The sequence below is a fragment of the Falco punctatus genome (genome assembly GCF_963210335.1).
Source record: "Falco punctatus genome assembly, chromosome: 1".
NCBI lineage: Eukaryota > Metazoa > Chordata > Aves > Falconiformes > Falconidae > Falco > Falco punctatus.
In genome coordinates this window covers 114,865,507-114,890,549 of record NC_137580.1, presented here as the reverse complement: position 1 = coordinate 114,890,549, position 25,043 = coordinate 114,865,507, and the positions used below count along the sequence as shown (strand labels likewise).

Here is a 25,043-nt window from a genome sequence, read left to right as displayed (position 1 = left end):
TAATTTGCAAAACCACTTCTCTGTAACATTCACGTGCCATTTAACAAGATAAGCACTTCAAATACCAAAACCTGCACAACCCAATGGAGAAAGATTTCACACAGATATATATCCCTGCATTTGACAAGCACGCGTTTTTTTTCTATTTACTAGGTGAGAAGCCCCTTGTAAGCCCTAACTACTTCCTCCAACACACAGCGTCAAAACCACTGCTGTATCAACCACATTTCTAATCCCGATAACCATACTGGAGCTCCTTACATGCTTACATTTAATGATGCGTGCAAAGCTTAGTAGGACTCGTGCTGCGATTTAGTCCTTTCCTCACAAACGTCTTTTGGTCAAGGGGAAAGTGTTAAAAAGGTATCATGTTGATTACTGCAAAATATTACAAATTGTGAACGATCAGGATGGCATGAAGCTCGCTCGTTACATACCCGGCCAATTCCCAAGATGAATTTAAAATTCATGGGAGAAAGTAAAGAGCTATACCTCAAAAGTATTTTATAGGCTTTTCTTCCTTGACAGATGTCTTTCAGATCTAAGTAGTAAAGACTGAAAGCGTTAATACTCTTTAAAAAATGCCCAAGACACACAGAGGAACGCGCCTTTTTTGGAGGAGAAATGGGGAGGAGGGCGAAAACAGCTGTTTAACCTCCACCAGTCACTTGTTAGCGTACTCTTGACCTCGGGCAGAGGGGCAGGCAGCGCAGCGTAGCTCACAGCCGGCCAGCCCCTCACCGGGGCGGCAGCGCTGCCGGCCGCGCCGCCTGACAGGAAGGCCGCGCTCCCCTCAGCCCGCCGCCGCCGCGCGCTTCCCGCCTGCTACCCAGCCTGCCCCGCGCCCCCAGCGGCTCATGGCGGCGGCCCCCTCCGCGCTGGCTGACCGCGGCCCGCCGCGCCGCCGCTGTGCCGCCGGAGCTGCGGGCGGAGCGGAGCTCGGCTTGCCGGTGACGCGTGTTTGTAAACACTGCGAGGCCGGCCGTGGGCGGCGCCGGGAACGCGCTCCCGCCGCGGGGCCGCGCTGCCGGCGCCGCCCCAGTGCCCCTGTGAGGGAGCGCGGAGCGGGGCGCTGGGGGCTCCGCGGGCGTTTCGGCGCCCACCCCCCCCCCGCGCTCCTGAGCCCGCAGCGCCTCTTCTCGGGCGGCAAAAGCAGCTTTGTGAGGGGAGACCTTCACCCTTGGGCGGCGCGCCCCCGGCGGGGACGGAGTAGGCTGTTCGTAACGACAGAGCTACAGCCCTCACTTGGTCGGAGCAACAGCAGAGGCGAAAATACAACCGCACGCCTCAAATTGAAAGCATCCCATCCACCCTCGGAGGGTAATTACTCATAAAGCTCTAAATCCCGACACCACAAAAGGATTTTTAAAAGCCACAGCACCATAACTATATTAACTGGAAATGTGAAACCCCAATACACTGCAATTCAGCCCTGCATGATGTACGATCTTTGCCAAACAGCTAATTAATCATCACGCTTCTATTTCATGTTCAACATTTTATCAGAGAAAATTGGACCCGATGATCCAAAAGCATCAGTAATGTCTTGTTACCCACTTCTAAACCAACAGTTCTACCACTGTGAAGTCTTGAAGCACAGTCACTGAATCTTACCAGTTGCAACAACTGTATTTGGATCCTTAGTTAATTTGCCAATTTTTGCCATCGTATGTTCATCTTATCTCTGACTGATCAAGAGATATGTAACAACTCTGTTTTAAGTAAACACTTAGAAGTATCTGTTAAACCCACGACCAAATGGCCAACTTTTCCATTTTTGCGGTCAGAATATGTCAGTCCTGCAGCATCGCTGCGGGAAGCCTCTCTGTGGCTTTTTAATTCTAGAGCTCAGATTGTATAGATGATTTTCTATGCATACACAGCTGTATGTATTTGAATAAAACAGTGTAACCTTCCACAAAAAACATAAGAAAGGTTGGCACGTCTCTTCTAGAGGAACAGCCCACTAGAACACACCATGTGTATTCACCACAAAAACCTAATTTTCACTCTTCCTGAATTTTGAGCTGAATTATTTTTCAATCACCTTTTAGGATTACCATGTCACATACCTTTACGATATGGTATCATAATAAAATTAAACCTTATGGAAAAAAAGAAGCAGATTAAGATGCCAACGTCCAGCTTATCTGGAAGAGATGCTTCAGGCATCTGAAGGAGGTAACTGCTGTGGTAGCACTATACGTGGCAGCTGCAAGTTCTACAAAAACAGTAATAGAAGTTGTAGTTTGACTGGCAGAAAAAAGCTGGCGAGTGGGAGTGGATAGTGTAAGACAGGGTAGGCAAATGAGTAAAATGATTTACATTAATCAAAACCAGACAGGAATTACAGAAATGTAAATAAGCTAAGTGAAACAGATAACCTGAGGCAAATTAAAACCAATACCAAGTGTAAACTAATAGGCACCAATAAGAAAAATGTACTTTAAAACATTCTTTTCATGACAGAGCATCCTAATTTAGATTTGTCATTTCAGGAGAGAAATGAAGCTTTAATCAAAATCAGTTTGGTTTGTTCAATTTAAAAAAAAAAATCAGTGCCATTCCCTCAGCCAGCAGAAAGCCAAAGAGAACACAGTGGAAAAAAAGACGTTTCTCTTTATATCTGACTTTTCTGAAATACTTCTTACTCTGCCCAGAAGGATAACTACAGAACTAAGCAAAGTTCAGAGAAGAGTTACCAAGATGATGAGGTATGAAAACAGTAGTACACAAAGGTTAAGAAACTGCAATTGTTTTCAGTAGAGACAAATGTTATCGAAATATAACAAGGCAAAAGCACAGTGAGAACAACCTTGCATTCCATAAACAGATATTGTAAGATTCCTGTAAGACAGAAAATTTGCTGAATTCAAAGCACACAAAGAGAGATCCTATAAAGAATATGATGACAGCAGCAATACTTTTCATATCCATATAAAGTATTCAGTATTGGTATTTTTAATTGCATAGCCAAAGCCTGAACAACTTAAGATAGTAAATTTTTCATCCCCATTAGAAGTCGTACAATACAAGGAGCACCTCTTTTCTCCATTGATACAAAACCTAGCAATTGCAGGCAAGACCGATTCTTGCATTTGTACAGTGATGTAAGATGGAGCTGCTTGTGGATCTCTTTTTCCTGAATAGAGACACAAGATCCTGAAGTACGTAAGCCTCACGTCTGGCCCAACAGATTTTCTTATGCTCCTAATAAATCTCAAAATATTCAGGAAAGGTTGTCTATTTAATTCTTTTTCTGTGAAACTTAAGTTTATACCTATTCTTCAAAACATACATGAAAGCATTTAAAGATTTGACAGAAAGAAGAAAGTCACAGTATTAATTACTTTTGAGGAGGGGAACACTTGAGCAGTTTCCTCTTGTAAACCAATTTCTCTGTGGGCAGCCAGGGAAATAAAACAGATCTACGGAAGTCTGGATGTGGAGGAATTAACAGATTATTTTCTCCCAAATTGGATGATGAGAATACAACTAAAAAGACTACATAAGTGACATGAATAACAAAAACCACCTTAAAATAATTTAGAAAAAAATGCAAATACTACAAATAGAAAATAATGTTGAGGAAGAAAGATGTCACTCACTTCTACCTTTTCACCTAGGTCATGCTTAATGACCACTCCTATGATGTGGTCAGTCCCTCCATGAAAAACAGAACAACATGAGGAACACTGTTCCCTTTCATGGATATTCGGGATACGAACACAGCCAAATCTCAAGATCAGGAGCAGAAAAAAGAAGATGAGCCTCAGCACTCAGCAAGAGCACTACAGAAAGTGTGTTAGAGAACAGCCAACCAGCCAGTCTGTGATCAGAAAGCCACTGATGCTCTGAAATAGTAATTACTGACAGATGTCCAACAGAGGAATAGATCTCTTCTAGGACTCAAGTTCTTCAAAGCTCATCTCCTACTCTACCTCAATTTATTTTGCTAATTGAATTGGTCTGTAGTTAATTTGAGATTATACTCTTCTATTTGCATTTCATTCATAGAAAATGAATGATGCAACAGACTATTCAAATCAGGAAATAAACACCCCTTTTATTTTCATGACTAGGAACTGAAGTTTCTTACTGGTGCTCTATAGTGACATTTATTGCACAGCATTTTGTGTGGCAGCCCTATTGCCAACAGGAACTGCCTGTTTGGATCATGACAAAACTGAACAGAAGAGCAGTGTGAAACCATTCACTTGTAATATTTACAGTTGCTTCAGTTAGCAACATACAGTTCTTCATTGCTTGTTATTTAATAACTGAGTAAGATGCAAAGATGGGTCAAGGAAAAACAAAAGTGTTGCTCAGAAAAAAAAACCAATAGAAGATAAAAGTTTTCTCAGCAGAAGTCATGGAAAGCTAACATGAACAGAAGCATTTATGTACATGTAATACACACATAATAATAAATAATACTATAAAAATACATTTAAAACTATTTTGAGGCTGTTCTATAGAGAAAAAACTGTAACATACACCAACTACATAGCATAACATATACCATCATATCAGCTACGGGACTTTTTGATCTTATCCCAAGTTGTTTGTGCAACCTGAAACTTGCCAAGTATAAAAGCTTTGCAGTTCAGTACTGAAAATGCAAGGTGCCAATATGGCAACCATGGAACCTAAATATGGTGGGGAAAAAAATCTAGCCATTTTCTAACAGGATACTAAGATATAAACAAAACTAAAAACTGTGAGTAGAAATAGAGTTGAAGTATTAGTAGGCTGCAGCTAAAGTATACACATTTCCCTTTCTTCAGAGTGCACAAACTTGAAATCAGTCAACTTTCACACATTACCATTAACTTTTCTAATGCAAAATATTTTTGCTAAACACTTCTCCCTGTAAGAATATTAATTTTAGAACATGTCTGTAAACAGAACTGCTACAGAAATCCTGCACTGCAGACTGCTTTCATTTCCTTGTGGTTGGTCAGTGCTGGTAGATGACTTGAAAACTTCCAACTAATACAAAGCCAGCAACTCAGTGGTTTAGTGTGTTCGAAGGCTCTGTGGATTCAACTGAACCTTAACTTTCTACTAATCAGTTTCAAGGGACTGTTTGTATTTTCCCCTTCACATCCCTAATGGCACTTTTCATTCAAATTGCCTTTCTTTAACTTAACAAAGTTTTTTTTCTCCCCACAAAACACTTAGTAAGAAGCTATTTGCAGAAAGCAAATTGATTACTGATGTAATCACAATTATGCAAACTGACCTGTGACAAGTAACTCAATGCATTAACTTTGTCATATACCCTTACAGAGCTCTACAGTAATGATTTTATTTGCAAGTTTGGGGTCAGTGATAGTCCTCCTGTCTGATTGACCTTTGGGCAGGTTTTTTTCTTGTGTGTTTTACTTTGACTAGCTTTTTAGAGAAGTGTTGATCAATATAAAAGTGGCTTTTTTTAATTTCAAAGGGGGAAACTTTGGCCCACTCTCAGGACAGACAAGCTTTGAAGGCAGCATTATGAATTTAGTTTCTGCCAGCATGACAATACCCATAGGTACTGCATTTGGTAACATCCTACCTCAGAGGCTTTTTAAGTCTAATAGCTCCTGTACAACCAAAGCATGTTTCCATAATATCACATGATGTATATATTATTATTCTTTTATTTCTCCTCTATTTTGATTAAACAAAAAAGCAAACACAGGTAAGAACATGCTTCCTGTAATTAACACCAGTAACAGTCTTCAATTACTTCTACAGATCCCATTTTCCACTCACAGACTTCGAACTTTCTCTGAAAATCAGACATCTGTGATTCTGCCCTCCTTTACACAAACCTAAAAATGTAAATGCGGCTGAAAATTTCACTCCATTAATTTCTTCCTTTGTAAGAAAAGACTGAAAGGTTATTATTTACAATATAAGACTTACAGTAATTCCTGGAGCTCGGTTTTAATACACAAATGGAGAAGAAAAGCATGTACCATGGATACAGATGTGTACAGTGTACTGTAATGGAATAAACCAAGATCAGAACAGAGGTAAGCAGGAGAGGAGAAAGAATCACTGGACATCCAAAACAGGAACACATATGTATCTAATAAATTTTTCCCCCTCCGTTTCCCAATACAGAATTTTAAATACAAAACTTACTCTCTTTGAGAACTCATGGTTTCACTACACCATTAAATGCATTGATACCGTGTTGCATTTCGGAACTCACCTTTGCCATTTTACAACACAAAAAGTTCTGATATTAAAACATAATCAGAATTTGCAATAAGTGAATTTAAAACACCTACTAAGTACCCTCACAGATTCCCGCCCCCCTTCATTCCAGTTTGCATTTGAGTTTTTTTTAGGAAGGCATGAGGCAAAGTGGGAAAACGAAGAAAAAAGTTCTTAAAAGCTGCATTCTGGAAGCTCATAGTTTTAAATTAAACCCCTAACATCTTATTTCTAATGCTCAATAGGTTTTCAATTCGTCACTGAAAGTAGGTATTATTTGCCTACAATCCCAGAATAATTTGACATAATTTAAGTAACTGGATCAGCTTTTTCCTCGATGCTTTTATGAATGACTACAAGGTTAAAAGGTATTTCACATCACACGTAAATATTTATCCAACAGTTTGATAGCAAACTTGCAATGGTAGTGTCATTTCCTGCGCTTGCCACTAGTTCCCATCCTTCCAGCACCTCCTGTCGTGCCAACAGATGTTTGTATGACTAAGCAACAAACCAGATTAAGGAAATGACAGGAATGAAGAAAAATGACAACACCATTTTGAGGGTGAATTTTTGTAGCCAGATGAGTTCCCGTATCCAGTTTCCCACACGGACACACAAAGTGCTGTGCTACCAGAGCAAGAGGCCATGGTGAGACCAGAATAAATGCCCAGGAAGAGACGGGGAGCAGAGCAGCTGCGTAAGCAGCGCTGCTGAAACACGAGCCCTGGCCTCCCATTACACACACACACACACACACCCCCCAGACTCCCCTGTATTCCCGTTACCCTGAATAGACAACCTTGCACTAAGCATACAGTCTTGGTATGAAAAGCTTACAGGAACACTATGCACATTCACTAGAACATTTTTAGACTTTGGTCAGGGATCTTCTTCTGGCTGCGCCTTTTGGAAGCTATCTTGGAAAAAATACCTTCTTCCTGTATGTACAGTTCATCCACCTTGAAATAAACTTACATACATCTTTATCTTATGACCAGACTTAAAAAAAAGTATGCTGATTTAGGACTACTTTGGATATAGGTAGACAACAGATACATGAATTACAGGAACAGTTAGGTTTTCTACTCTTACATAAAAACACACCTGCTGCTACCTTCACAGCTGTCTTAACGTATGTCATGGTTCACAACATAAGTGCAATCTGTTGAGGTACTTGTCCTCAAATCTTGTCCAAGCTAACAGCTGTGAGGCCACACTAATATACTGAAACATTTTCAACTATGAGAAACCAGCAGAAGTATCAGAGCTGCTCGGTATAGATTCAGTTTTAAGTTATCCCAGATCAACAGCTGGATCACAAGATAAACACTGCTGTACTATACTCAAAGCCAGGTTGAAATTATCATATGATGGATTTTTTTAAAACTACAATAAAATCCTACTACAATAGGATATAATTTTATTTTTGGCTACTGAAGAGAGCACCTCTTGTCTTAGTATTACCGAATGTATTCATTTGAAAAATAGGTCACAACAAGAACTGTTTTGAAATGATTGTTTAAACAAAGCTTACAAACACAGATAAAATTCTTCTGCTGGAATATCTTCTAATGTCTGCAAAAAGGTTGACTATCCAGGAAGAAGCATATAAGATAGCAAAGAAATCTGTGAAAAAAAACACGAAGAGTAAAAAAAGACTGATTTAAAAGCACTGGAAGCTTTTCCAGTGGTTTAAACACTACTCCAGCTTTTTTCTCTCCTTTGCTCTTCCCTCCTCTAATTTGGCCTGAACAACACAAATGACTTTGGGGGTGCAGACATCTCTCAAGAGTAACTGACTTGCAGGTGATCCTGGTTGCTCAAACATATATAGATTAGTTCGAAATTTATGACACAAAAGTAAGTCTTGTTAACGATGCATGTGCTAAATGGGGTCTGTCAGAAGGCATTTTAAGAAAGCTGTAGCTATCCTTTATTACAGACTAGCTTCTCCATTCTTGTTTAGTTCCAGACCCTAAACTTAGCCCATCACTTAAGCTGGCAAGGTTCCTCCCATTTGAAGATTTCACAGATACCCCAAGGATCTTTTACTACCAAGGGTGGAGATAAAGAACAGGAAAACACGATAAATTCAGAAAGGTAGAACAGCCTATTTTGAAAAACAATTACTTCTTCAGTTAGCTTTGAAATATCTAAGAAACACTTTTCTGGCAAGGGATACATATATGTAGTTTTTCCCTTCATCTGATAAAAGCCAAAGAATGAATGTAACTAAATTAAGTAGCATCATATCTCCATATGAGACACTTGATTTTACAGCGTGTCTACCAACTGCATATTCAGAGCATATTCACCCAAGGTTTTTTTCTGAAATAAATATGATTATAAACACCATGCATAATAGTAATCATATATACTATAGTGTGTGTATACATATACAATAGTAACACAGTATCTATGGTTATCTCAGTTCAGACTATATCCTCTCAAAGTCAGAGAAAGTAAGGTCTTTGTGATAGATCTTAAAATGTTCTCCACATGCACACACTTTTATTTAGCACAGAAAAGCTATTAAAAATCAGTAATTATCTGTAGCTGTATAATGTAGGTGTCCGCATAAATATATTTTAAGCATTCCCATACTGTCAGGTCACATACCTTAAAAAACATGAATCAGGACTTTGACTGCTACGATAACAGTAAAAAAAGAAAAATGGAAAACAGTAATGCAAAACAAATGTTACATTCTGGATCCTATATTCTGTTAAACAACGTTTCAAAATTCTGTAAAATGCTTGGAGATTTTCAAAACTCTGCTAGCCAAGGCACCAAGTAACCTGATCCAAACCTGAAGTCAGCCCCGCTTCGAGCAGAATGTTGGATGAGATGACCTTCAGAGGTAATTCCCTTCCAATCCATGTTAGTTTATGATTTTATGAAATAAAATGGAGAGTGGGAGTGTGTTTGTATACACATAATACACATGCACACACTTGCCCTCTTTCTTTCTAGACGCCCTAGCCTATCTATAGATAAAACTGAATACTGCATGAAAAGCACGATTACAAACATCACTGAGTGGTAGACCAATCTTGGTATCTTAAATACACATCAATTTTACATTTATACACAAGAAGTACAGATTGAAGTATTGCTTTATGATGTGAGGTGGCAAAGATGTCAAGGCTTCTCACACTTATCAGTTCTATCTGATCTCCAAAGAGTCCAACTTATTTGTTAAATCCTCAGCTTCATAAAAACACAATCCCCACTACCCAGAGCTGTGATTCTTGTACAGGTGAGGAATCTCTCTGGAATTATACAGGGATGAAATACTAATTGCTTCTGCTAAGACATCAGACGAGAGGAAGCAGACTTGTTCTGAGACACATAATCACTCAAACCACAAAAAAACATTCAGGTTCACCATTCCTCTAATTCACGTTTCATTTACACATCTCAAACTGAAACTCCACTACTCCTACCTTTGGAATTCCTCCTTTGAAGCGTTTTCCCTTCTGCCATCCACTGATCAGTATTTTCAGCAGTGACTCATGAGAATGCACTTAACATGACACATTGCTGAAACTCCTTTGGGGTGCCTTGATTTAGAAGCCCAAAACAAATGTCACTAACAACAGACACAGGATATGAAAATTTCTTGAAAAGGTAATTACAAGCATCATCACACTTACGATAGTATTTCATACTATCTTATTTCATACATATTTCTTACAGGCAAGAAATCATGCCTTGTAGAAGTTACATTTGAAATTTACTCCTATTTTACTACAGGATAAAAAAAAAAAAAAAAAAAAAAGAGGAAAGAGAAGCAACTTGAAGATGACTTATTAAGCCCAAAGAATTCCAAATAAAACTGGACTCCTGCATCCCCGTTAATATTCTTAAATAATGTATCTAGGTGCAGCATTCTGCTTTCTGCTGAACTTCAGACTGTATGATCAAGCTTTACAGATAGGCATCCAAAACAAGCAAAGAGCTGAAGAATTAAACAGCCATTCTAAACTGTAAAAAACCAGGGCATTGAAACACCATTATTTTCTAGAGTCATCTACTCCAGTCTGTCTCACCTCAGTTCTACCCACCCCCCTCAAGTGGTGTCTGTGATGATGTACAAAACTTCTTGTTTCACAAAGCAAGCTCCAACAGCTGTTTAAAATAATTTTTTCTCACATTTGGTAGAGGTTTTCACTACAACAGTAAACCACAACACAGGTAAGACCAACTTTTCAAAATAAAATATCTGAAATTTTCATGAAATACTAAATAATTGAGCTAGGAGCACAATCATAATTACTGTGATTTTAGAAAATTACTTTTTGTAAAGGTAAAATAATGGGATACAAAGTTGTTAGTATGAAAACTGGTGAATTTTAAGTTCTTTAGCTAATGGTTTGAAATTTAAGTTCCAACACAGAACCTGTCCTTATTTGGATGGAAGTCTCCCAGTTTACGCACTTAAATACTCACATTTCAAAAGATTTGATAGATCCACAGTTCTAAGGAAACCAACTGGGACAATAAAACCACATGACAAACACCAAGAAAAAAAATATCTGTTTTTACAGCCAGTGTTTCCCTTTCACTATAAAACCATATAGGAAATTTTCTCATTTTCACACTACTTAGCCCAGAAGCATATACTCAGTATTGCCAAGAACCCAACTAACTGTTTTGCTTGAAGTAATACTTCTACGGGTATAAACATATCATTACAACAGCAATGTAAACGATTTTTATAGATTTAGTTCTGACATTTGAACATACTTATGTTCAGCAATTCCCAAAGACCTATAGGCGCAGAAAAACTTACTAGGTTGTTTTACCAAAAGCAGACACAGCCACTGCTCTTGTTATATTCTTGGCAGAAGCAAGAATCTTGTTTCAGAATCATTACCATTCACTTCTGCAAAATTTACTGGAAAAATAGTAATAACATTCTGTTCTACAGAAGTCAGATATTCAAAAGTGTACATTGTTATCACAACCCCAAAGATAGCATCTGTGCATATTGTAACATTACAAAAAGCAATTTTGAAAACTCTACTTTTCTCTTGACTTTTCTTCAGCATGATGTGCTAGTTTAATGGCAAATTTTTGGGGAAACACATTAGTATGGCTGAATCCTACTGTATCCAAGTACTATGCACCAGAATGATCACTCTGCCAGTAATTTTATGTAGCGAGTGCACCTTCACACATCATGCATTTGCAGTATTTGTTTACTTCCATATGAATAAGTCATTAAAGAATACAAATATTTTCAGTGTGCATTTATAAAGGCACAAGAACTACGCTGAAGAGGCTGACAAGATGGTGCTCAAATGTCACAGAAGGGCAGAGCTCCTTACTGAAATAACCTACTGTAGTTGCAGATTCTTCTGCTGAGCTTGTAGACAACGTAACTGACTATACTGATGGCAGAAGTCCTCTTCCCTCTTCACTGTGATGACACTGACAACAGGAAATCTGGTGGCGCTGAAAGATAAACTTCACTGAGAACTAGTGTCACATACTTTTTCTATGAGCCAAACTGAGTCACTTACATGAATGAGTGCTTGGTAGTCAAAAATTTGAAAGATACAGAGCAAAGAGCAAACACAGAAAGACAGGGGAAGTCGTATTTTCATTTTGAGAAAGCTTCAACAAATGGTCTTCTCTACTTCATTAAAAAAAGGGCGCTCTGCAACGTTTGGCAAAAGATATATTGGTAAAAAGGCAATGTTGGAATTTTTATACTTCAAAGCAACAAAAGAATATTTAAGAACAGCAGTTTCTCATAGCAGGTGAAGTAGCTCATTAAAAAAACTGAATGTTGAATATAATGACCTAATTAGGAGAATTTCTCCTTAGAGAGATGCTGTTCTAACGTAAGTTGATGGGAAAAGCCAGCTGGCTTGAATACTGTAAGATCAAGATCTAAACATTTATGAAAGCATGCGGTTAAAGAAGGGGGGGTGGAAAAAAAAAAAAGTCAGAAGACTGGGAGTTTCTGTCCTTCTGAAAAACATACATTGAATACAATCATACTAATTTCACAGTTTCTCAGTTAAAAACTTTCCAGAATTACCCATATTTGGTAACTACAAAACAAATTCAAAACTGCCAACACTATTCTGTTGAACTTCAGTTACTAGGAGTACTCCACGCTTACTTCATCTTTGTTAGAAAAGAAAATAATTAAGAGGTATCATATACCAGCTTTTGTAGTATCAAAAGCCAAAGTAAGAGATCAAATTATTCAATAACAAGATATATTTAGATAAATGACATGGTATCTGATCTTGATTGCTCATTTTTTTGAAGGCACTAACAAAACACACGATGTAGTCCAATATTTTTACCCATAATTTTTCAGTGCATCAATAAACTGCCAGAATACCTTCCAGTATGTGAAATACGTTAGATTTGTTTGCCATGAAAAAGCATTCTGAGAAACACATTCCGGTTAGAAGCATGCTTGATGCTGTACCTTCTACCAGAAGGTTGTTTCTGTTTTAACCCTTTGAGTTTTAAATAAAATGTGATGAACTTTTTCATTAACAGAACCTAAAGAAAGTTCATAAATTATAAATATGCTAATAGGCATTGCTCAAGCTTTTTGGCTTCTTGTTCCTTGTTGCCCTTCAGAGAACTACATAGATTCTCCTAGTGAAATAATCCACTCCACACACTTTATTAATATTAACATAACACAATACAATTTTAGGTAATTAAATTTAATGTGCTGTTCAACAAGTAACACGGAACTTCGTACTACAACTTACAGTAATTCTTTATAGTTCACAATACCCTCACAGCAAAATCAAAATGGACCAAAAACTGCCCCAGCACTGTTATGCAAGAGCTTGATTCTCTTCTTGCTGGTCACCCTGAAAAGTAACACAATGATAACATTACAATATGGCATTAAAATATCCAAATATGAAATATGTTTGCATTGTTTCACAAAGTATGTGTAGGCAAGTATATTCCTCTAATATAATCTTCTAATTTTTAAATCATGGGAAATATTACAGTAATTCAATTTGTGCAATACATATAATCAAACCAATATCTTAGGTTTTTATCATGTATATACATAGGTTTCACCAAGTGAAGCACAGATCAACATTTAACATTAAAATAAAGTAGATTATTTGATTATCTTAGACTAATCACTCAATCTTAATTTTCTGTAAGGAAAAGCAGTGTTGCACATTCACTTTCACATTGTATCAGCAAAATAACCACAGGCTGTGGTTTGGTGGCGGATAGGGCTGTGTTGTTCTGTTTTTCTTTTTTTAACTGAAAACAAACTGAACACTAAAGACCAAAACCAGTACATGCAGAATATTTTAGTTCAATTAAGAATTGTTACTTTATAATTTGGCCAGGTTTGGAAAATCTGAATGCAAGACTAGTCAAAACAAAGAACTGAAAATCAATTTGTTGGTAGAGCACAGGAAGCTGTCCTGCTAAGCAGGTTATTTTAGGTTATTTTATCAGGCTTTTTTTTTTTCTTTTAAATACAATTTAAGTTTTCCTGCTTGCTAATAAACTCCTCAGCAGTTCACACCGGTGTTGTGGTAAGTCTTCAGCATAAACAGCTTACTGGACTTGTCCTCAAGATCGTTTATTTTCTTTCCAAGCTAGGGAATTACACTTTACAACTACCTTGTCTGGACAGCAATTGTACAGCTTTTCAGATTACTTAAGATAAAGAGAAGTTCTGCAATATAGACTCTTGCAAGATCCCACAATTGTGACAAAAGCTATGTAGCAAACAATTCTAAAAGGAATTGCTACTACTATTTTAGGAGAGACAGGAACTGAAGCTGAAGCCTACCTTCAAGGTTGGGGCTTCCCAACTAATCATTTACTACTACTGACTGACACCATTGCGTCCTACAGGTTTCAGTCACCAAACACTTTTTGAGTATTTATTTTGTACTTGTATTCTGTTTAATTTCTTAGTGAATAAAGGCCAAAAAAAAAAAAAAAAGATACATTCCATAATCAAATCATGGAATCATTTAGTTTGGAAAAGACCTTTGAGATCAAGTCTAGCCATTACCCCAGCACTGCCAAGGCCATCACTAAACCATGTCCCTAAGCATCACATATATGTGTTTTTAAACACCTCCACGGATGGTGATTTCCTCACCTCCTGGGCAGCCTGTTCCAGTGCTTGACCACCCTTTCAGTGAAGAAGTTTTTCCTACTATGCAGTCTAAGCCCCAATCTAAAATCTCGTCAGTCAGTTCTGTCATGAGAATCTGCCTCATTAATAAAGGTACAAGTAAAGGAGTTTTTGAATCTCTATAAATCAAATATTGCAAAAGTAAAAGAATCCAAAATCTCCCAAAGCTTCCACAAAAAACCCTCTTCAACTACTCTGACTCATCATTCTTCAATCTTAATGTCAGAGCAAATAACAAACATTAAAGGAAAAACAAAAAAATACCTGCTTTGACAGTTTTGTACTTGTTACACGTAAAGTAGAAAAAGAATTTTCAATCTAGCTTGGTTGATATTCTATATGTTAAAGTTGATAGTTAATAACAGAATGAAGCATTAGAGGAGAACTCATTGTATTCAGGAACCTAACTGGACATGGTTCAGTAACACTTCCCTTTGGGTATGCCCTGCTAATACTTTAAATTAGATTTCTGTACATTCTTTTCTTCCTGTGTTATTTCAACATTCCAACGGTTCCTAATAGCCAAAACTCAAAAAACCATACCATTTCACCTGGCAAGAGTCTCAAAATCCCTGCTACTTGACTTCCTCACTCTTTCTCCATCAATTTAATTCTCTACAACAACAACCCCTGAAAGCTATCATCACCAGGAAGACTCCCAAACCAAGACAAGAAACCAAACATTAAAGCCAATGACGAAGCACGTGAGTTTAAGTGTTCTTGCTCCATCATCTCTGGTATTTCCAGTTTCTTAACAGTTAAGTGTTTAACCAACCTGCAACTAGACAGTAAAAGGCCTAGAATACAACAGCTGTTTTATGACTATTAGTTCAGAATTTGTTAATAAAGCACCTTCAACAAGACCTCGGTATTTTCTTAGCCCTTACACAGCAGCACAGAATGAAAAGGCGTACTTTGTAAGGCCCAAAACAATAACTGCAACAGGAAAACATGACACCCAAATGCCTGGAAAGCAGGAAATACCTGCCTTCATCTCCACCCTTCAATAGGAAGTGCAGTACCACACCTTTAAAAAACAACAAGAAAAAAAAAGTATATATTAACATAACCACTGTTTCTTTCAAACAGAAACCCACTACAATTAAGAATTTTGGCCACCCAACTAAAAACCCTTAGTAATCGAGTTTAGTTCTAAGACCCAAGTTCAGCTACCAACATGACTTTGGCCAAATCACTTGACCGCTGCATGGTTATCCCACAGCTAATAAGAATCCCTCAGTAAGATCATCACTACCTCACTGCTATACTGTGAATGAAAAACAAACCCAAAAGCGTTACCAGTGATATGGTGTTCAGACACTGGAACACAAAACTATTTTCTTCATAGGGAGGCTACACAACTGCTCCTGGTAGGTAGAATAACACTGCGTGCCCTAGGATGTCTGTCCCGTAAACCCCTCATTTTTTTAATATCTTTATTCTTAGACAGCTGTCATTTCTTAGCCTTATACAGTTACCGCTGCATATGTGTCTGATCACTTGTATGTTGCCAAGAGGTGAGATGTATACGGTGCAATTTAGCATCTTCGCATAGACATCATGAGACTTAAAGCACCATATCCTCTACCTTTTAGGGCAACAAAGTTTTTCTCATACCAAACAACTTTTCACAGAATTTCACGTATCTCAGAAGGCTGAAGTAAGCAATCAATTAGGAACAAACCCTCTGTCTCACCTGTATCAAATCAGTCCCAGGAATTCAATTACTGCTGCACTCCAAACTAAAATTACATTGCCAGACAAAAACACTATTTTGAAGAATGTACTTGAATTTGTTAGCTTCATCAGCACTGGTATTTATTTTCTCCTGACCTAGCTTCCAAGAATTCTTCTGTGCCATATAATTGCTTTCAGAACCCCAACTCGTTCACCTACTAAAATCAAAAGTAAAAAGAATTAGGAAAGTCACAAGCAAAACCACAGTGGAAAACGAGAATCAGACAAACACGCATGTGCGTTACATACTTCACCATACTGGCGAGGGGTTTGGACACACCATGCAATGCCAATGTAATGTCCTAGGTTCTCAGTGTCCCCCTGCACACATTAAAAGATACATTTTTTTAAAGGTCAGATAACTAAGACACGGATTAAAGTACAATTATTCAGTAACACTGTTGTGGATAATTGAAACCTAAATAAAGAGTAATGGACAAGCATACCTATTTGAGGCTCCTCTGATCTCAATTGTGAATGCCTCAGTTACTGATGACACTGCAGTAAAAGAAATCAGCAGTCGACTGATGGTACGGTTGCCTCGTTGAGCACGGCACTATTTTTAGACAGGTTAACACATCACTTTGTAGGTAATATCACTCAGTCAATGAAACATTTTTCTTTTGAGAAAGGTTAAAGCACATGCAATTGCATTTGCCTGGAGACTGTACTACCGTAAAAACCTAACTGCTTACTAAAGTGACTATGACACTCAAAGTACTAGCTATTTTCTTGTTCCATTAATGAAACTTGTACACATTTAAGGAACGCAGTCACTGAACAAGCAGGTTTGCTGTATGTACTCTAAGGATCTTAGAAATTTTCCAAAATCTCTCAGATTCTTGCCTTGGAAGGACTAGACCAACTGTTATGTACCAAGACGGCTTTAGATTATGAATCAAAGCATGAATGATATGATTTTCTAATAAACAAAATTAAATGTGACAATAAAATCAATGTAAAATATTTTCAAATGCAAAAACCCATAGTATCACTAACGTGTCATCTGCCTCCGTTGACAAGCAATCATGTGGCATCTCTCTCTCTTCTTTCACAGTTACAATTCTCACATCTCCAAGTTCAGAGCAAGCATATTCTTTAGACAACCGGTTATCATTGTCATACCTGTCAACATAACACAAATTGTTAATTTAAACACTTATTCTGCAAAAAAAAATTGTCTAGAGTAGTAGTACAACAATACAAACAACAAATGCATAAGCTGCTCTACAAAGGATATTAATAAACCTTCCTTTTTAAAAAAGTTAGCTGTATACTTTCCTCTCTTTTACATAACTTCCATCCCATTTTTTTAAATGTCAGCTACAGTCTTTCAAGTACTATAAAGAACAGTGTTTCATCGGCCCCTTACATATAAAGAGAATATACTACTAACGTTCCATCAGCTGCTATTAAAGAGGTGCTTCCTGACGATGCTCTTTCTTCTTTCACAGTAATTCTTCTCACACCCTCAGGGAGGGAACAGATTGGAGCTTTTGACAATGGGTCATAGCTGTCATACCTAGAAAGAAAATACACAGTTGGTATTAACACCAATAATTATTTACTTGCTATTAGTAAACAGAGAAGAAACAATCTACTCACAAGTCCAGTAAAAACCCTGCAACGTCGGCATCATTTCTGAAATCCAGCTTTTCCTTCAGTGTCAACCATCGGTCAATATGATTTCCCACATAAATCCTTGTTTTCCCCCTTCTTCTATCAAGACTTTGCTTTCTCTTTTTCTTTTCCAGAAAAGTCAGCACTGGGGGCCTTCCACACCTCTTTGCTGGCACTGACATCGTAAGCCTAGAAACAAAGGAAAGACTACTTAGTGAGACGCAGCTCAGAGCAACACGTTATACCTCAGCGTTCCGGACCGTCACAGCGGGGACCGACTGCCAGACACCATAAGCCTTTTGCTCCTATGGAGTTAAGAGCCTAAAGCGCTATAAATGAGAGCGGCCCGCAGCCGAGGGAGCACCCGCCGGGCACGGGCGGCTCCCAGCCGCGACCCCCGCCCCGGGCTGAGGGGAGCCCCCCCCGAGGGCGCGGCCCGCTCTCCGAAGCGGCGCCTGGGAACGCGGCCGCTTCCAGCCAGGCCCCGGCACTGGGCCGCGGGACAGCCCCGTCTCTCGCCCCCCCTGAGGGAAACACTCGCTCCCCGCCGCCTGCCGAACCCCCAGCCCCTCCCGTGCCCCCGCCGGCCCCGTTACCCCCGCCGGCCCCTCACGCCGCCCCGGGAGCCGCTCACCCGCCGCCCCCACCGGCAGCCGAGCCGCACCAGCGGCGACGAGATAAACACGGGGCACGTGACCGGCGGGCGGCGCGCGCTGATGACGCGCGGTCACGTGCGGCGGGCCCTACCGGGGCCGAGGCGGGCCGGCAGCCCCGCTCCCCAGGCGGCACGGGGTCTCCGGCCACCTGCCGGTAACGGGCATCATCGGCACGGCAGCCTCGAGCCGGCCTTGCCCCCGGTGCCCTCCCCGGGCGGTGGGCCCGCGGAGCCCCGCGGCTGTGCCCCTGTCCCTGGCGCGTTAGGCGGTGCCCGCAGGGCTCCTTTGCAGCGGGCATGAACCGGCGTTAAGGAAACTGGTTAAAAGCCCTTTTCTTAATGTTAAAATCTGCAATTAACTACAGGCACATCTGAAGGAGCATTTAGAGATGCTGAGGTAAAAACTGGTATCTGCAAGTCACTGCAGCTGAGAGGAAGTAGGTAACTATATTTTAAAATATTTAGTAACAAACTTCAGTAAACGTGTGGTAAAAAATAGGTTTTCCAAGCAACAATTCCCCATATTAATTAAAAAAAATCTGTATTATTATTGTGGCTTCTGAAAGATCAGATTCAGAGACAAAACTAGAATCTTCCTCTGAAAAGCAGAAAATGTTTGAAATTTACCTGTTGAAAGGGAAATACTATGTTAGTGATAGAAGCAAAAAGAAAATGCAGCATAAGTTTGGAATCCGTGTTGTCACAATGCATTATAATGACAACAGTATGCAGCGTGCAATCTGCTAGTTTCTTAGCATCTCCACACACCTCTGCTGACACATACTTAATTTTTAAATAAATAGCTAAAAATACAGACCAAGTTAGCAATATTTATGGCTAATTTTATCTAAACAACAAGAGGGACAGTCATACCTCTCAATTTCCTTTTTATTATTTTTCTGGTCAGTTTTGGTAGACTCCACAGTAACAAGTCAAACAAGCTAGCTAAAGAACTAGTAGATGTCTGAAGGCTTATAGAAACATTTATTTGCATCTGTTGAATCAGCTGAATAACGGAAACAAAATCATCTGTTTGGTTTTTGTCCAACACTTACGTAACTTGAAAATAAAGAACTGAAAGAAAAAAGCCATCATGTTGTGACATCTATTTACATGCATCGTTTACAACAGTATGTGAGCAGATTTGCATGACACATTTTAGTGTGAGTTTAATAGAGAAGTTTTAAAGGAATTACCATAGCATAATTACAGGTTCTCTCAAAACAGCACAATTTCTCAGTGAAATATGTATGTAACAATAATCCCCTGTATTTTACCCTTTTAAGAATGAGATCATTCCTCTGCTATAACCATTATTTATGTGAAATACATACTTGGTGATAACTGTTTCCAAGTAAATGGTGACTGTTTAAGAGACTTTTCATACTTGTTTCCTCTGATTGCCTTAAGAAACACAGTTACTGTCTGTATAAATAGATTCACATTCCAAATAATGGAACTGTGTTAACCACTAAAAGCTGTTGTGTGTTTAGAAGTTCCTGTTTATCTTGAAATCACAAAGCTGCTGAGAAAAGCAAGGGGGTAATAACAACATTTACGTCTACCAAGTAATTTTGAAACAAAAGCAAATATGCAGCAACTCGTCTTTTATGCCAAGTTAAGCAAGCTACTGCTGTTACGCACACTAGTAAGGTTAAAAATAGCATTTAAAAATAAAGATGCATGTCTGTGTTCTCAACAATGAATTAACAGATAAGATAAAAATTAAAGCTCTTAATGTATCTTGCCATATTTGTGATTTTTTTCTGTTCCTCCTCATTAAGGAGGTCTGCTAGCCAGTATTAATTTCTCCTACTTCAGCTGATCCTGGCTGTGTGACAGACACAGCAAGGGAATGTTTTTAATCCCACCAATATTAATGTTGATTTTACCACTTGGATGTCCGTATCAGTAAGGTTAATATTTTGACCCTGAACTGTTTCACACAACTCCTTTATTAAACGTGCATTCCTAGTACAATGAAGTGTATGTTATAAGGCAGTAGCAGCTGCCACCTTGGAATGAAATTTCAAAGCCAAAACCCCAGGCTCAGCAAAGGTTAAGGTTCATTTTCCTCCACAGCAATGCAAAGAAATGTAACTGAGGGCACCAGGTGCAGCACACTGCCTGCTCCTGAACCGCAACTGCAGCCATGCAGGAAAGAATTTCAGAGGTTTATACAGTTTATAGCAGTCTCTCTGCTACATTACTTCAACTCACTCTCTCTCCCTTACCATCAGCTTCTCACGGAAAATCCTTGCTATACTATCACCTTTCTGCTGATAAATATTTTACTGTGCTTCATTAGTTTCCAGAGCAAACATGTTATCTTTGAGCTCCTGCATATTTAGTTTCCAAATGTAAGCATAGCAATAAGGCACTTTACAAACTTAAGAAAATACTCCATTTATGTCACGTTTTATATATTTTTGTGAAAGGGGATTGAAAATCTACTCCTTGGAAATGCCGCCTTCATGTAATAAATAATTTATCTATGTAATATAATAAAAGCCAATAAAAACCACACAGACTCCAAGTTTATCCAGCCATGTTGCCTGTTCCCAGAACGTATAGGGATGCTTGATCCTTATGTGGTATATTCTCCCAGTTTCCAGTTACCAGTGATTTAAGGACTTTGAAGGCAATAGGGCGAATCCAAACCATTATGTTAAGCAGGCACGGAAAGACATTTACTCCATTAACTGAATCTTTTTTAGACCCCACTTAATATTTTGGGCTTCATAATACCCTACTGCAGTGATTCTTCACTTTGCTTTTTGAGCCACTTGTTACAAAAGAGTTATTCCTAGATAAAAAGTGATTTATGACACTAGCACAAAGTCATATATTTCCACGTTCCAGTGCAATACTGATACCCCATTAAAAAATACAGTACAGCAGTGATATTAATTAGCCCTCCACAAAGACCAGCTCTCTCATCATCAACAGCTTTAACCAGTTTCTTTCTGACCTGAAACAGAATGAATGGCAACTATTTAATAAAGAGAACTAAGAATAAAGTTGAAAGCTGCAAGGTTTATCACCACACAAGTCATTCCAGCAAGAGTCTTTGCATGCATTAAAATCCTTAATGCTTTCCAAACAACCCAATTTATTAAGAACAGTATACAAAAGATAGATTGACCCAAAGGCTTCAAGTGTAGACTTGCAGAAAGCATGCTCATTTTCAAAACTGAGCTCCTAGTCATTTGGGCCTTCATGATACAAACCAGGAACTACTGTATTCTAAGAGACTTTAAGAAAAATCAACTGTACAGAAGTCTAGCAAGACCTGCATCCTTATTGCATCTTGATTTATGTAAACTAATACAAAAGTAGAGTTTCTTATGTTTATCAGTCACTGCTGAGGATGATTCATCACATTTAAATGCTTTCACATGAGCTTCATAACCTCAGTCTTTCACCTATCATTGTATCTGCAAGGAATAATACTTTTTTATATTAAAAAGCAAATAAATTAAGCTGTGTAGTACCTAATGTGAAATAAAAACTCTCATATAGAAAACATGAAGTAAACCAAAAAAAGCTGAAAGGAACTGTTAAACAAGCAGAGTAATCAAACTAATAAGCTAGTACATTTTCACTAGAGAAAACCAGCATCTCTAACAATGTATTTGCTTCAGTTTCCTATTTTTACTTTCTCCCCCTCACCATCTGTTTCTGTTTGGCTTTTTCTTCCAAAAAGTATCCACCTCATTTAGCTTCACTCACCCCATCACAGAATTAAGATTGAATAGAAATAAACCTCCTGATGCCAAAGCCACAAAAGCACTACCTATTCATAAAAGGCCTTCTAAAAATAACTCGTTTTTCTTACATTACTTTTAGATCTTTTAGAGAAACAGTCAATATTGATTCAATGCTTTGCTACACACATCCTCTAAACAGAGGAAGTTTTTTGGCCACCAGTACCTTCAGATGGTATCTCTGCCTTCCACACCGCCATTTTTGCCAAATCTTCCCCTGTTCGCTTGGTAGCTGGTAGTGAATCCGACAACATGAGGTACTGTAGTGTGGAGAAGGAAGGTGAATTACAGAACGCACAAGAATTTCAGCTACTTTCAGTATTCTTCAGCAAGAGAAAGAACTCCTTCCATCATGCAAATCGCCCAAGCAACGCTCAAATGGACTGCTGCTTCTGTAGCAAAACTTGGAATACAAGAGGTCCTTAGGAGTTAGCAGCACCTGTGGCACAGCTCTGTAATAAGTAACTAAGGGTAATTTGCTGATCAAATTAGCTTTTAACAAAAGGAATGATCTTGCTGCAACAGACTTGAGAATGTTTAGTCTGGCAAGAAAAGAGTTAACCATGAGGTTGTGAGATGTACTTTCTCAAGGCCAATGTTAAACCATAATCTCATGTTACTATGACAACCTTTGTCTTCCTCTTGAATTTAGTGTAAAAATAGACTAGTTTTGTAATATACAGCTTCTTGCTACGGGACTGAGAGCATAACCATTTGCTTAAACTGGCCTTGAAGTGGAGGATAAAAGAGCTGTGTTACTTGTCGGAATTTGCGAGCCTGGATGGAGCTGCAACTCCCCGGCCGCCCAGTGCGCTGTTTTTGCTTTCCTGCCTTAATAAATACTTAGTGAATTTATTTCGGACTCTAGTGATTTCAAATTCAACTATAACGGCTCCTTATGCATCCCCATCCTCCCTGGGAGGCTGCAGGTGACCAGCATTCCCAACCCAGCGGCACTGAAGGCACCGGAGCAAGGAGCGGGAGCATCGGCTGCGGGGGCATGGTGGGCCCAGCGAGTCCCACAGGCAGGACAAGCATCGTCCATCAGGGGTCTAACTGTACAAGTACTATTTGCTGCACCAACACAATACTGCCACATCTCCATGCTGGCACACGGTGAGTTTGGTGGAGCAGAATCCCCTTATGTGGTAGTGATTTAAAGAACAAAGTCACAATTTCTTAGTGGCTGAGTATCCTTTATTGGCAGCGCTGGATGCACGGGGGATCCTTCCACCTAACGTGCATGTTTAAAGTAAATGATTATCTTATATTTATACAACGAAACAATGAATATTCAATTAATGTATATACATATTCATTACACAATCCCGCCTACTCTCACTTTGTATGTTAATTAGCTTATCAGTCCTTTGCGCTTGCGCAAATTCCTCCAAGAATTGTGGGCAGAGGTCTTCTGGACATGGGTGGTGGTCTTTGGGAGGAAGGCCGTAGGTCTTCCTCGTGGTGTGCTTTTCACCTCTTGCCTGGTATGTGATGATCTTGCCAGTTTGCAGTGTTCGTATCAGTCTGAACTAATTTATGTCCTTGTCGACCGTCTGTTTCTTCTGCTTGTTTCTTTTAGTCGCTCTCTCTAGATAACTTATAAACAGGTCCCTTGTTAGAGAAAGTTAAAGAAAGAGAAACAGACTCCTTCTTTGATCAGTTATTTCATTAATTATTTCTTTCAGACTATGGTTACATGACCTAATTACTATACCTACATTCTTTGAGTAAATATAAGTTCTTAGCCTTGGTACAGGGCTGTACAGAGGATTTCATAGCAGCTTTTGTCGTGCAACTACTAATTTAATTAGAATATATTTCTTATATTCATTATATTTTAACTACAAGGTTTATTCTATCCTAAAGTGAATTCATACAGTATCAGTAGCATGAGCAGAGATGACTTGGTTCGCTACGCCGAGCCACCACTTCTGGTGAGAAACTTCGAACAGCAAGTCGGTTTGCTTCGCCTAACACCACCTGCATGAAGATTAACACCACTTTGGGGAGAAACTCCTCACAGAGGCGCTCAGCGGGGCCTGAGGGGGCGGCTCCCCCCGCCGGGCCGGGCCGGCGCTTCCCGCGCTCCCGGGATGAGGCGGCTCCCGGCGCGTGGCCCGCCCCCCGGCGCCGCGTGCCCGGCGGGGCTGAGGCGGTGGCGCTGCCCGCGCTCCCGGGCTGCCTCAGGGCCGGGGCAGCCCCAGGGCCGGGGCAGCCTCAGGGCCGGGGCTGCCTCAGGGCCGGGGGAGCCTCAGGGCCGGGGCTGCGCCGTGGCCGGGGCTGCGCCGTGGCCGTGCTCGGCGGGCACCGGTGTCCGTCCGCGGAACGGGTGTCCCCGGCAGGGCTTCTCACCCCGAGCGGCCCGGGGTCAGGGGGAACGGCAGAGATTGCAGCAGCAGGGCAGAAGTGACTGGTGTGAATTTCACAGGTGTTCTATAAAAAATATGCTGACCTGCCAAGGTAATTCAGAGGCGGGGGTGTATGTTCTGACTCTGTCTGAATTCGCTCAGTGAGGCAGATGAGAACAGGCCTTCAATTATACACAAGAAGTATGAGAAATAAAACAGTATGTGCGCAAAGTTGGCATGGAGAGTGACACTTTTTCTCACCGGCAGCATGAGCTGAGTCACAACAGAATGCAGCCATGGACTGTAACGGTGGAAGGAGAGGGAAATAGAGGAATGCTCTTCATTTACATGCGTGACATGCAGTGATCAGGAGAGCCTATTCCAGAACCCACGCTATACCATGTCCAGAGAAAACAAGAGGTGATGAGGAAAGCAGATGAAACGTAAGAAGCAGAACTCTGGAAAATGAAATATGAAAAGGCACTGGCCAGTGGCAATGCTATAATTTGAGTCCTGAGGCAAGTCCGTGGAGGGCC

General features: G+C 39.7%; 1 protein-coding gene across 13 annotated transcripts in view; it reads right to left on the bottom strand.

The window, feature by feature from the left end:
- Positions 1-12,847: 12,847 nt before the first annotated feature.
- Positions 12,848-25,043, bottom strand: part of NARF (nuclear prelamin A recognition factor) — a 36,950-nt gene continuing 24,754 nt past the window's right edge. For 6 of the 13 annotated variants that reach the window (XM_080395717.1, XM_080395720.1, XM_080395716.1 and 3 more), the window contains 7 exons: positions 22,323-25,043; positions 17,720-17,923; positions 17,511-17,636; positions 17,114-17,239; positions 16,561-16,670; positions 16,364-16,435; positions 12,848-16,272 (listed from right to left, as the gene is read on the bottom strand). The exon at positions 22,323-25,043 is cut by the window's right edge and continues 8,150 nt beyond it. The gene's annotated coding sequence lies outside the window, so the exon portion shown is untranslated. The remainder of the gene's footprint in view (positions 16,273-16,363; positions 16,436-16,560; positions 16,671-17,113; positions 17,240-17,510; positions 17,637-17,719; positions 17,924-22,322) is intronic. The other 7 variants (XM_080395724.1, XM_080395722.1, XM_080395721.1 and 4 more) reach the window with 7 other exon arrangements.